The sequence below is a fragment of the Rhinopithecus roxellana genome, chromosome 2, assembly GCF_007565055.1.
Source record: "Rhinopithecus roxellana isolate Shanxi Qingling chromosome 2, ASM756505v1, whole genome shotgun sequence".
Taxonomy (NCBI): Eukaryota; Metazoa; Chordata; class Mammalia; order Primates; family Cercopithecidae; genus Rhinopithecus; species Rhinopithecus roxellana.
This window is the reverse complement of record NC_044550.1, coordinates 40,309,292-40,321,483: the sequence shown is the minus strand read 5'-3', so window position 1 is coordinate 40,321,483 and position 12,192 is coordinate 40,309,292. Positions and strand designations below refer to the sequence as shown.

Genomic DNA, 12,192 nt, shown 5'->3' with positions numbered 1-12,192 from the left:
CATACTTTATGAAAGAAAAATACTGGCAACCCAAAATTTAGACTTCTTTACATTCAACACTAACCCCATCTCCCATCTGATGTTTTCCAGAAGAAAAAAACAGTAAGAAATACTTATTATAGATAAATAATATTATTTATCTTTTTATTTATTATTTACTATAGATAAATAATAAGAAATATTTATTATTGTTTTTGTTGTTCTGGAAAACACCCTATTTATCACTGAATCTCAAAAGCTGGTAATCTGAACTTTTTTTCAAATTTTCAAATTTGTTTCAAATAAGGTGTTCTAAATGTTGACTATATTATAAAAGTATTTTCAAACAAATAATCCCCACACTTATTCCTGGAAAAGAAGTTATCTTCAGTCCAAAATTTACCATACTTAAAATTTTAAGATTTCTTAATAAATCCAATCAATGCAGAAAAATCCCTCCAAAAAGATTTCATATTTTTTTCTAAATTTTTCTTTCAGTAAGTGTCAGTGATTGATTTTTAGCATCGATTTAGACATTTCAGTAACATAAAATGGGTTTACAGATATAAATCCATAACTAACACTACTTTGGCTACAAAAAATAAAAGTTCATTAGAAATGACTTACGGCCATCATTACGGGATGAATTACATAACTCATATATATAACCTATTCACTGATATTCAAAGCACAGGCTATATGAACATAATTGAAGGCAACAAGTCTTAATTTTGGTATTATCATTATGAAATACAATTTGCATATGAAAACGTATTTTTAAAACTGAATATAAAAAAGTGAATATAAAAATTAAGAAACTTGAGTTTATGATCATTTTATGATAGTGACTGAATAAATTCTTAATTTATTAAGAAATTATAATAATTTCTGGGCTCTCAAGTAAGCCTGGAAAAATATGGCTATCTGCTCTTACTGTTCTTTGAATACTGATAGGCAGGCTTATTACACGTAAAATAAGAAATAAGAAGTATTCATAATTGTCAAGTCATCACACTTTAGTCTCTTCTGCACATGACCCAGAAATAATTCCTTTTGTCTGTATTTTTTATAGTCTTAAATAAGGGTAAACTTTGATAAAATACCACAATTCTTAATGGAGTAAATTATTCCAAAATTAATACAATTGAAATTTTTTTCTATACATACAAAGACAAAATCTTCAGTAATATCACAGAACACTAATCCAAGTATAAGATTGAAATTTAAAAAGTTGAAAGAAAATAAAAACCTGCTTAAAGAAATAAAGTCTTTCTTGTAAAAAGAATGGTCAATGATTCATCATGGTATTCTGAGAATATAGCAAATAAAAGTAAAGTGAACCTCATTAAAGATAATTTACCTTTCAAAAAGTCTATTTACAGAAAAAAAAAACCACTGATCTATTCCTGTATTTTTTCATTCATACTCATATATCAATTTAACAAATATTAGTTAAGCAGCTACTATAATCTAGGAATCAGTGATATAATAGTTAACACAGCTTTGTTCCATAGCGCTTTCATAAAACATGACTTCTTTCTTATGCTTCAAACTGCTATATGCCTGCAACAATTGAGTATGACATTACTAACAATTCAATATAACATTTTTAACATAAATTATAAGCTTTACAAAGTGGACAAATTATGAATATTTCAAATAAGACAAAGTTCTATGGAATTCTCAAATCTAGAGTTTCTAAGTGGTTTTTCTATAACAAAATCAAAGTTATATGGTTTGTCAAAAATTCTCCCAAAACTATTTATCAATAGTAGGATGCAACTCAATTATGAATTTAGCCTGCTCTAGGAATTATTATTTATCAATTATCGTAAAAGCAGCTTCAGAATAAAAATATTTTTATAAGATGGCTTTACAACACACACAGATACACACACACACATATACACACCACAAAACCTGTAGTCATAAGCCTGGTGAAATTTCAAACTTCTAAGAATATAAAGTCTAGAAAACTTTCAGGATGGTAGCAGTGGGGACCTGTTAGGGGTCAGATTGACATCAGACTTCCTAAATACAGCACTAGATGCTAGAAGATATCTGTGCAATTAAAAGTTCTGATGCACAATTATTTTGAAAGTAAAATTCCAAACTGTAGAATGAAATTTTTTTAGGTATGTAAACACTATGAAATTTAAAAGCCACAAACATTTTCTTAATTTAGGGAAAGTATTACTTCAAGAAGAAAAATGCATCCAAGAAAGGGGCAGCCTTGGAATTGCAAGACTAAGCAGCTAGAAAAGAAACCAGTATAATACAACATCTCTTTAACATTTCAGGTAATTCTTAATGCATGATTCATTAAAGTTATAAAAGTGGAAGTGAGACAGGAAAATGTGGTCTGGAGGCAGGGAACAGAAGGCCAAATCACATTTCGGTTATAACAGGAAATATCCTCTCCATAAGGTATATGCCATAAATTACATTGTAACTTTACTTCATGCCCTCCATTTACATAGGACACACTGAAGTAACTACTAGAATCTCTAGAGGGGACTTAAACTCTCAAAAATTCTATAAGGAGGCCTTTGAGCACCAATGCTTGGGCCTGCTCCCACACAGTGGAGTACACTTTCATTTTCAACAAATCCTGTCATTCCTTCCTTGCTTTGTTTGTGTGTTCTGTCCAATTCTTTGTTCCAGATGCCAAGAACCTGGACATCCTCCACTGTTAACAGAAGTATATAACATAAATATATCACAAAGATTTCTGATTATTTTGAAAATATGAAAGCCAGGATTCAAATGAAATAATGCCAAATGCCTATGTTCTAGGGCAGTGCTCCCCAACCTTTTTGACACCAGAGACCAGTTTCATGGAAGACCATTTTTCCAGTGGCAGGATAAAGAGGATTTAGAAATAGAAGTAATTAACTGTAATATTTGTATTTCATAGTGAACTACAACTTAGTATATCACAAACAAAGAACAGTCTTTAAAAACAAAAACCTGATCATATCTTAAGCAAAACAGAAAATGTCAACACATTTCAAAATGAAGAAATTATACAAGGGTACATTCTTGGTCCATAAAGTTGAAAGAAATTAAAATTTAGCTATAAAATGATGACACTACTTGAAAATTTAAAAAGAAAAGGAAAAACAAGCCTAATATGAACTCTCAGAATACAGAGTAAATGAAAATTAAAATTATGAGCATATTATTTCATATGGGATTTAGCCATAGCTATCTTTAAAGAAAAATTTAGGCCGGGTGCGGTGGCTCACGCCTGTAATCCCAGTGCTTTGAGAGGCCAAGGTGGGCGGATCATGAGGTCAGGAGTTCGAGACCAGCCTGGCCAATATGGTGAAACCCCATCTCTACTAAAAATATAAAAATTAGCCGGGCATGGTGGTATGTGCCTGCAGTTTCAGTTACTCGGGAGGCTGAGGCAGAAGAACTGCTTGAACCCGGGAGGCAGAAGTTGCAGTGAGCTGAGACTGCACCACTGCACTCCAGCCTGGGCGACAGAGTGAGACTCCGTCTAAAAGAAACAAAAAAGAAAAGAAAAATTTAGAGCTTGAAATGTATTAAATTCATTAGAACCTGTGATTTAAAATAAATAAATGAAAAGCTTCAAAATAGAATACAAATCAAAATGCATCAAAATAATTTATAATGAAAAAAAAAGTAAGAAAATTGAGAAGAGATAAAAGTTTAATTAATAAAACCAAAAACAGTTTCTTAGGTCAAGTCTAGAAGGAGGAGACAAGCCTTTAGCAAGAATGATTATGAAAAATGAGAGACAGAGAAAAATACAAGGAGTTATTAAAGTTAGAAAGTTGAGCACATCTATGAATCAATACATCTAAAAATCTTGAACAAAATGGATGGTTTGCTAGAAAGAAAGATAATCAAAATTAACTCAAGAAATGGTAAAAAACCTAAGTAGAATATGTCCACTGAAGAAATGTCAATTATAAGATAGATCTAACCCTTCAAAACGGCATCTAAACCCAAATGAATTTAGAGGCAACTTCTATCAAAATTACACAGCATTATTATAATATTTAAGGAATAGAGCACTACTTTTTCATTTACAAGGCCCAGAAAACAGGTGGAAAAACTCTCTAGCTCATTAAAAATAGCCTATTAACAAACCTAAAAGAGATAACAAAAAAAAAAGCCCAAATAGCAAATTAAATTTAGCAGTAGTATAAAAAAATACCATGACAACTACAAGAAAGAGGATAATAGAGAACACTAAGAAATATAATCCTTTCTTTTTTCTGTTTCTCTGTCACAAACCTTACACAAACACAAATAAAATTAATTGTACATATACAGTGATACTCCTCTGCCTGGAATGCCTTTTTTGGTTTTTGAAACGGAGCCTCACTCTGCCGGAGTGCAGTGGCACCATCTTGGCTCACTGCAACCTCCACTTCCTGGGTGCAAGCTATTTTCTCACCTCAGCCTCCTGAGCAGCTGGGACTCCAGGTGGTCACCACCACACCTGGCTACCATTTCGCCCCCTCGGCCACCCAAAGTGCTGGCATTACAGGCATGAGCCATCGCACTCAGCTGTCTGGAATGCTTTTTCCAAACCTTTCATTCTTCAGGTCTTAGCTTATGTTTTACTTTCTCAGATGATACTATCAATGATGTTTCTCTCCTTATCTTTCTACCACACTATCCACTTTATTTCCTCCATAATACTACCACAGCCTGAAATTATCTTGTTCTTGGATACTTGCTTATTATTTCTTCTCCATAAAAAAAATGAACCTTTCAGACTTAGTGCTAACACCAGTGTGTGACATAGTTCCTGACACAATACAATAACCAAATAAGTATCTGCTGAGTAAATATTAAAAATAGAACACATTATGACTAACATTAATGCAATCACCACATTGAGGTATTACAGGTAAAAAAGAATATGCATCATCTCAACAAAAGCACATGATTAAAGACAATATCCATTTTCATAAAAATACTTCTTAAGCTAAAAAGAAAACTTTTATTCTTTATAAAGTATTCTGGGGCTGGGCGCAGTGGTTCACACCTGTAATTCCAGCACTTTGGGAGGCCTAGGCTGGCAGATCATCTGAGGTCAGGAGTTCGAGACCAGCCTGGCCAACACGGAGAAACCTTGTCTCTACTAAAAGTACAAAAATCATCCAGGAGTTGTGGCACGTGCCTGTAATCCCAGCTACTCGGGAGGCTGAGGCAGGAGAATCACTTGAACCCGGGAGGCGGAGGCTGCAGTGAGCTGAGATTGTGCCACTGCACCTCAGCCTGGGTAACAGAATGAGATTCCGTCTCAATAAATAAATAAATAAATAAATAAATAAATAAATAAAGTATTCTAATAGAAATCTAAGATATATATTATTGTAGAAGTTTAAAACTCAGAAGCATCCCATTTAAATCAGGAACAAGATGCCCAAATCAAAACTAGTAATGAACAGTTCTGGAAACCTAACCAATGCAGTAAGACCAGAAGAACAAAACAAATGCCTTCAAAAACAAACCTCTAAGGGTATAAACATATACAGAAAAAGGAAATGACAAAATGCTATTGTTTGCAGAATATACAGTCATCCTTCTAGAAACTTCAAGAGAAGCAACTGAAAACTAAGTAAATGGTAAGATCAACATAAAAATCAATAGCCTTCCTACATACCAGCAATAACCCATGAGAAAACAAAATGTAAAATGGAAGAAAAAATGTAATTCACAACAACAAAAACAAAAACATATCCAGGAATACACCTAACAAGAAAAGTGTTTAAGACCTACATGAAGAAAACTGTAAATCTTTGCTAAAGAACAACAACAACAAAAACCAAAACAAAAGAACAACCACCTGAAGAAATGGAGAGGCATACCATGTTCCTGGATGGGAAGATTCAATAGTGTAAAGATGTCAATTTTCCCCAAATTAATCTGTAAATTCAATGCACTTCCAATCAAAATCCCAAAGGGATTTTTAATGGAACTTGACATGTTGATTCTAAAGTTCATCTGGAAGAGAAAATACACAAGAATTGCCAAAAAAAAATTTGTTGAAAAAGACAATGGGGAGGGATGGCCTACCAGATGTCAAATATAATATAAAATGACAATAACTAAAACAGTGGAGTACTGAATCCAGAACATATATATTTGGGACTTACAAAGTGTGATAAAGGTAAGATTTCAAGTCAGTAGGAAAAAGACATACTGCTCAACAAACTATTTTGGGAGAACAGCTATGAAGCTGGAAAAAACAGGCCCCTACCAAAAAAATTATATATATATATCTCCAGATGTAAAGTAAAATCTATTAGAAACATAAATAAAACTAAATAAGTAGTAGAAGAAAATATAAGAGATTATCTTGCTATAATTTTGTAGACAAGAAAGCTTTTCTGGAAAGACACAAAACCTTGAAACTAGGAAACAAAAGACTAATAAATATGGACAGTATGAGAATAAAAATTTGAAGATGACATAAAATAAAAAAACTGACAGACTAGGAGAAAATATTACAAAATATAATGTACATATTAAAAACAGGGTTACAAAGAAGTTTTTAAATTTTAGTAAGAAAAAGACAAACACCACAATAGGCAAAATGTTATAGAGTAGGCGATTCTTAAGATAAATACAAATGCCCAATTTCACTGGGAATCAGGTATTATAAATTAAAATAAAATATTTATCATCCATTGATAGATAATATCTAATATTTTCAAGGATAATTTTTCAGAATCTAAAATAAACATTTAAAAATACAATTTTCTTTCTAGGAATTTAGGATAAAAAAACTTGCACATGATGTTCTTTACATTATTGATTATAACAGGAAAGACTATAAATAACCCATATATTCATCAATACAATGGTTAAATAAATTATATATGGAATAATAGCTAACTTAAGAATAAAGCAGATTTACACATAAAGGCCTAAACCACAACTATTTGTGCTGTTCATTTTGTCCCATCACATCTCATCTCTTTTGCTTACATTATTTATCTTCATGAACTTATTAATAGTGACATTTTCCCCCAATTTATTGTCTTCCTCTCACTTGAATATAAGTTCACTAAAGCACCTATTTTATTCCTTGCTCTATCCCCTGTATCTAGAATAGTGCCTTAAACATTACCTACTTAAAAATATTAACCAAATGGATACATTAATACAATGCAGAATGAGCTCCACATTAAGTTAGGTGGAAAAAAGCAGGCTGAAGCAAAAACAAAACAAAACAAAACAAAACAAAACAAAACAAAAACATGGTATGTATCTATTTAAGTTGATTTAAAAAGCAAAATAAAACATATACGCATGTGGAAGAATGTACACAAAAAATTTCAAGATGGATAAACTCAAGTTATTAACAGTGGTAATCAAGGGATGAAATCAAAGAGAGAATTGTATCTTTTTACTTACTCCATACCCTTCTATATTGCTTACCTTAAAAAAAAAACATGCACTTTTCTATCGTGATTTTTAGCAAACAATGAATGAGAAAAAAACAACTTCTTTAGACTTTCAAACAAAAATATAAAGAATCACCCAACTATTTCCATATTTCTAGAATAAATTCTGAAAGAGCTATCATAACAATCTGTATTATCTTGAGATATATAGGATTAACTTGCTGGTACATGTACCTCATCTGAAAGTTTGCATATGCAACCTCATTCTTTTTAAATGAAAGAAAAAGTTTTGGCAACAAAATCAAATATTGTAAGAATTAGTTAAAGCAACTGCTTGTTTTCTCAAGATAAGTAAAATCAGGAACATAACTATGGTCTCTTCCTTTATTCTTTTTCCTTCTGCATGCGATAAACTTTTTGTGAAAATCAGGTTTACTGAAGTATACTTTAGAGTAAAATTCACCCTTTTTTCACTAGCATTTGGTATCTTCTGGCTTTTCCCCACTTTGTAGTTTTATTCTGCTTTTCCCTAATGGCTAATGAATGGTGTTGACCACCTTTATCTTGTGTTTATTTGCCATCAGCAAATCTTCAATAAAGTATCTGTTAAAATCTTTTCTTGGCTGGGTACCTGAGACTCACACTTGCAATCTGAGCACTTTGGGAGGCCAAGGTGGGCAGATTGCTTGAGCCTAGGAGTTCCAAAACAGCCCTGGGCAACGTGGCAAAATCTCATCTCCATAAAAAATACAAAAATTAGCCAGGTGTGGTGGTGCACACCTGTGGTCCCAACTATTCAGGGGGCTGGGGCAGGAGGATCCTTTGAGCCCAGGAGGTTGAGGCTGCAGTGACCCATGATTGCAACACTGCACTCTAGCCTGGGTGACAGAGTGAAACCTTATCTCAAAAACAAAACAAAACAAATCACCTTTTTATTGGGTTTTCTCAATATTGATTTGTGAGAATTCTTAATATATACCAAACAAGTCCTTTATCAAACACGTGGCTTGCAAATATTTTCTGCAAGCTGGTGGTTTGTCTTTTTATTTTCTTTTTAGTATTTTCTGAAGAAGAAAAGTTATTAATTTCAATGAAATCCAAATTATCGGGGGTTATTTTATGTTTGTGGTTTTTTGCCATATATAAAACACTTCTATCTAATCCAAAGTCACAGATTTTCTATGTTCTCCTCTAGAAGTTGTACTGTTTTCGCTTTTATATTGAAGCTTACGATTAATGTGAGGATAATTTTTGCATATAGTGTCAAGGAATAGGTTGAAGTTCCAAAACATAGGTTGACAGTCAAACGTTTTAGCATCATTTGTTGAGAAGACTATATTTTCTCTATTGAACTCCTTGGCATCTCTGTCAAAAGTCAATAGTTCATGTATTATGAATCTTCCCTAGACTCTCTACTCTGATCCATTAATATATGTGCCACACTGTTTTGATTAGCTTCATAATAAATCTCGAAATTCTTCAACTTAGTTCTTGCTTTTCAAAACCGTTTTGGTTATTATAGGGCATTTTTTATATAGATATCAAAAAGCTTGTAAATTAAAAAAAGGAGAGGATCTGATCGGATTTTTATTGCGATTGCATTGATACTCCATTTTGGGGGGAATTGACATTTAACAGTATTGAGTTTTAAAAATACATGGAAATATATATACTATACATTGCAGTATATATATATCATATACTGTAATAGAGCTGAAACATCTGGCTATCAACCTATTGCTTGGGACTTTAACCTACTCCTTCTATCATAGGCAAAAATTAACCTGAAATAAATCATAAGCCTAGATACTATATATTTTTTCATGTATTTAGGTCATCTTTGATTTCTCTAATTTTTTTTTTTTTTTTAGTTTTTAAACACATAAACTACATACATACTTTATTAGATTTACGCCTAAGTGTTTCATGTTTTTTGGTGCGATTAGAATTGGTGCTTTTTTAAAATTTCATTTTCCAAACGTTCATTTCTAATATATAGGAATAGAACACCTTGCTAAACTCACTGATTAATTATTGTAACTCTCTTATATTCCTACTTTGCTAAGAATTTTTTGTTATCAGTGGATGATGAATTTTGTCAAGTTCCTTTTCTGTATCTACTGTGATTATAAAATAATCTTTTTTCTTGAGTGTGCTGATAGTGAATTACACTGATCGATGAGTAAATGTTAAACAATTTAAACCAACTTTATATTCCTAGGATATACACCATTTGGTCATGAGCAATCTTATCTACATATTATTCGACTGTTTCTTAATAGTCTATTAGGACTTTTTATCTATGTTCATGATATATATTGATTTTAATTTTCTTTTCTTATAATATCTTTGTTCGGTCTTGGTATCAGGGTAATGCTGGTCTCATAATGTGAGTGGAGATGCAATCCCTCATCATATATTTTCTGTAAAAGTTTGTGAAGAATTAGTATAATTTTTCCCTTTAACATATCATGTAATTTGTGCACGAAGTCATGTAGACTTAAGAGTTTAATTTGCTCAAGATTTGTTTTTCTTTGAGACAGAGTCTCACTCTCACCAGGCTGGAGTGCAGTGGTGCAATCTCGGCCCACTGCAACCTCTGCCTCCCGGGTTTAAGCAATTCTCCTGCCTCAGCCTCCCAAGTAGCTGGGACTACAGGTGCATACCACCACGCCCCGCTAATTTTTGCATTTTTAGTAGAGATGGGGTTTCGCCATGTTGGCCAGGCTGGTCTCAATCTCCTGACCTCGGGATCCGCCCACTTTGGCGTCCCAAAGTGCTGGGATAACAGGCATAAGCCACCCCGCCCAGCCTGCTGAAGAATTTTTAATGTGAAATACAATTTTTCTAACCGATATTAGTCGCTGGTAGTCTTTTAGTGTATATAGGTGGGATGGGAAGCAATGTTACATTTTTCACTGCCAGTGTTAATAATTTGTGTGTTCTCTCCCTCTATCAGTATGATTAGAGCTTTATCAGATTTAATGATTCTTTTGAAGAACGATGTTTTCCTGTTTTTTTGTTTTTTGTGTTTTTTATTGAGATGGAGTCTCGCTCTGTAGCCCAGGCTTGATGGAGTGCAGTGGCACAATCTCAGCTCACTGCAGCCTCTGCCTCCCAGGTTCAATCGATTCTTCTGCCTCAGTCTCCCGAGTAGCTGGGATTACAGGTGCCTGCCACTATGCCCAGCTAATTTTTGTATTTTTAGTAGAGATGGTTTTTGCCATGTTGGTCAGACTGATCTTGAACTCCTGACCTCAAGTGACCTGCACACCTCCGCCTCCCAAAGTGTTGGGATTACAGGTATGAGCCACTGCACCTGGCCGTAGTTTCTGTTGCTTTTAATTTCATTGATTTTGTTATCTTATTCTTTCTTCCATTCTGCCTGCTTTGGTTCAATTTGCTCTTCTAGTTTCTTAAGGTGGAAATTATATATCACTGATTTGAAAACTTTCTTCTTTTCTAACCTAAGGTTTAATTGTATACCACAAATTCTGATATATTTCATTTAATTCAAACGATATGTACCACATATATACGTATGTGTATGTTTATATACATATATGTATACATTTACACACACACACATACTTATGTCTGATTTTAAGTGAGCAAGGATCTAGTGTTCTAATGTTACTTCTGTTTACCATTGTTTGACAAGCTAAGAGCATTCTTTTCTGTTTGATCTCATCCAAATATTGAAAGTTATCCATTCAGCAACTATTTTATTGAGCACCTACAGTGTTCTTGGACGTTGAGTTACATAAGTGACCAAAATAGATAATAATCTTTGCTATCTTAGCCCACTGCAAAGACTAGCTTTTGATCTAAGTGAAACGGGAGCCGATGGACAGTTTTGAACAAAAGAATAATAAAATCTGATTTACATTTTAAAGGGAATTAGAATACTTAAGAAATCTGATTTCATTATTTGAGCTTTATTAAGTTTTAGGGAATATATACATATGTATGTGTATGTGTGTATATGTATATAATTAAGACAAAATCCCCTAATTTATTTGGTTAATGATAGTCTGCTAGTCATTCAGAATCCAGGACACATTCTGAGTAGGACCTCTGAGCCACCAACTCCCTACCAATCACTCTAAAATGAGCAGCTCTGAAACAGCTGTTAGATCTTGTGAGTGCACTCCCCAGCTACAAGAAGGGCTCTTGTAGTAGAAGGTAAAAAAGGAGTTACTATGCAAACAACATTGAAGTCTTATATTCCTACAGCCATATAGAGAATACTTTCTGCATTATGAAAATCAAGGCTTATGTGATGTTTATAGCAATACAAGTAACTGTGCTATCCTGCAATAAATGCAATCCGATAAACCTCCCAATCTGCAAAACACCACATTAAAATAATATAGTTTAGGGAGAAAACAGAACTGGGGGCATTCTACTCAATACTTACACAACTCTGTAGTCAGAACTCTGAGAGAAAGAAACTGCAGTTGTAATACAAATTCTAGCACACTTAAGACATATTAAATTCCACATCTTCACTTTTAAAAGAAGAGAATCCTGTAAAAAGCACTTTCAAGGCCAGGTGCCGTGGCTCATGCTTGTAATCCCTGCACTTTGGGAAGCTGCAGTGGGAGGGTAAGCTTGAGGCCAGAAGTCTGAGACTAGCTTGAGCAACACAGCAAGATCCACCCCTATTAAAAAAAAAAATTTTAATCAGCCGGGCATACTGGCATGCTCCTATAGTCCCCGCTACTCAGAGGGCTGTGCCCAGGAGTTCAAGGGTGCAATGAGCTGTGATCAACCACTAACTCCAGGCTGGGCAACAGAGCAAGAGCCTATCACA

The 12,192-nt window shown here is 33.5% G+C and overlaps 1 protein-coding gene across 1 annotated transcript in view; it reads right to left on the bottom strand.

The window, feature by feature from the left end:
* Nucleotides 1-12,192, bottom strand: part of LOC115893861 (ankyrin repeat domain-containing protein 17-like) — a 135,400-nt gene that overhangs the window by 60,991 nt on the left and 62,217 nt on the right.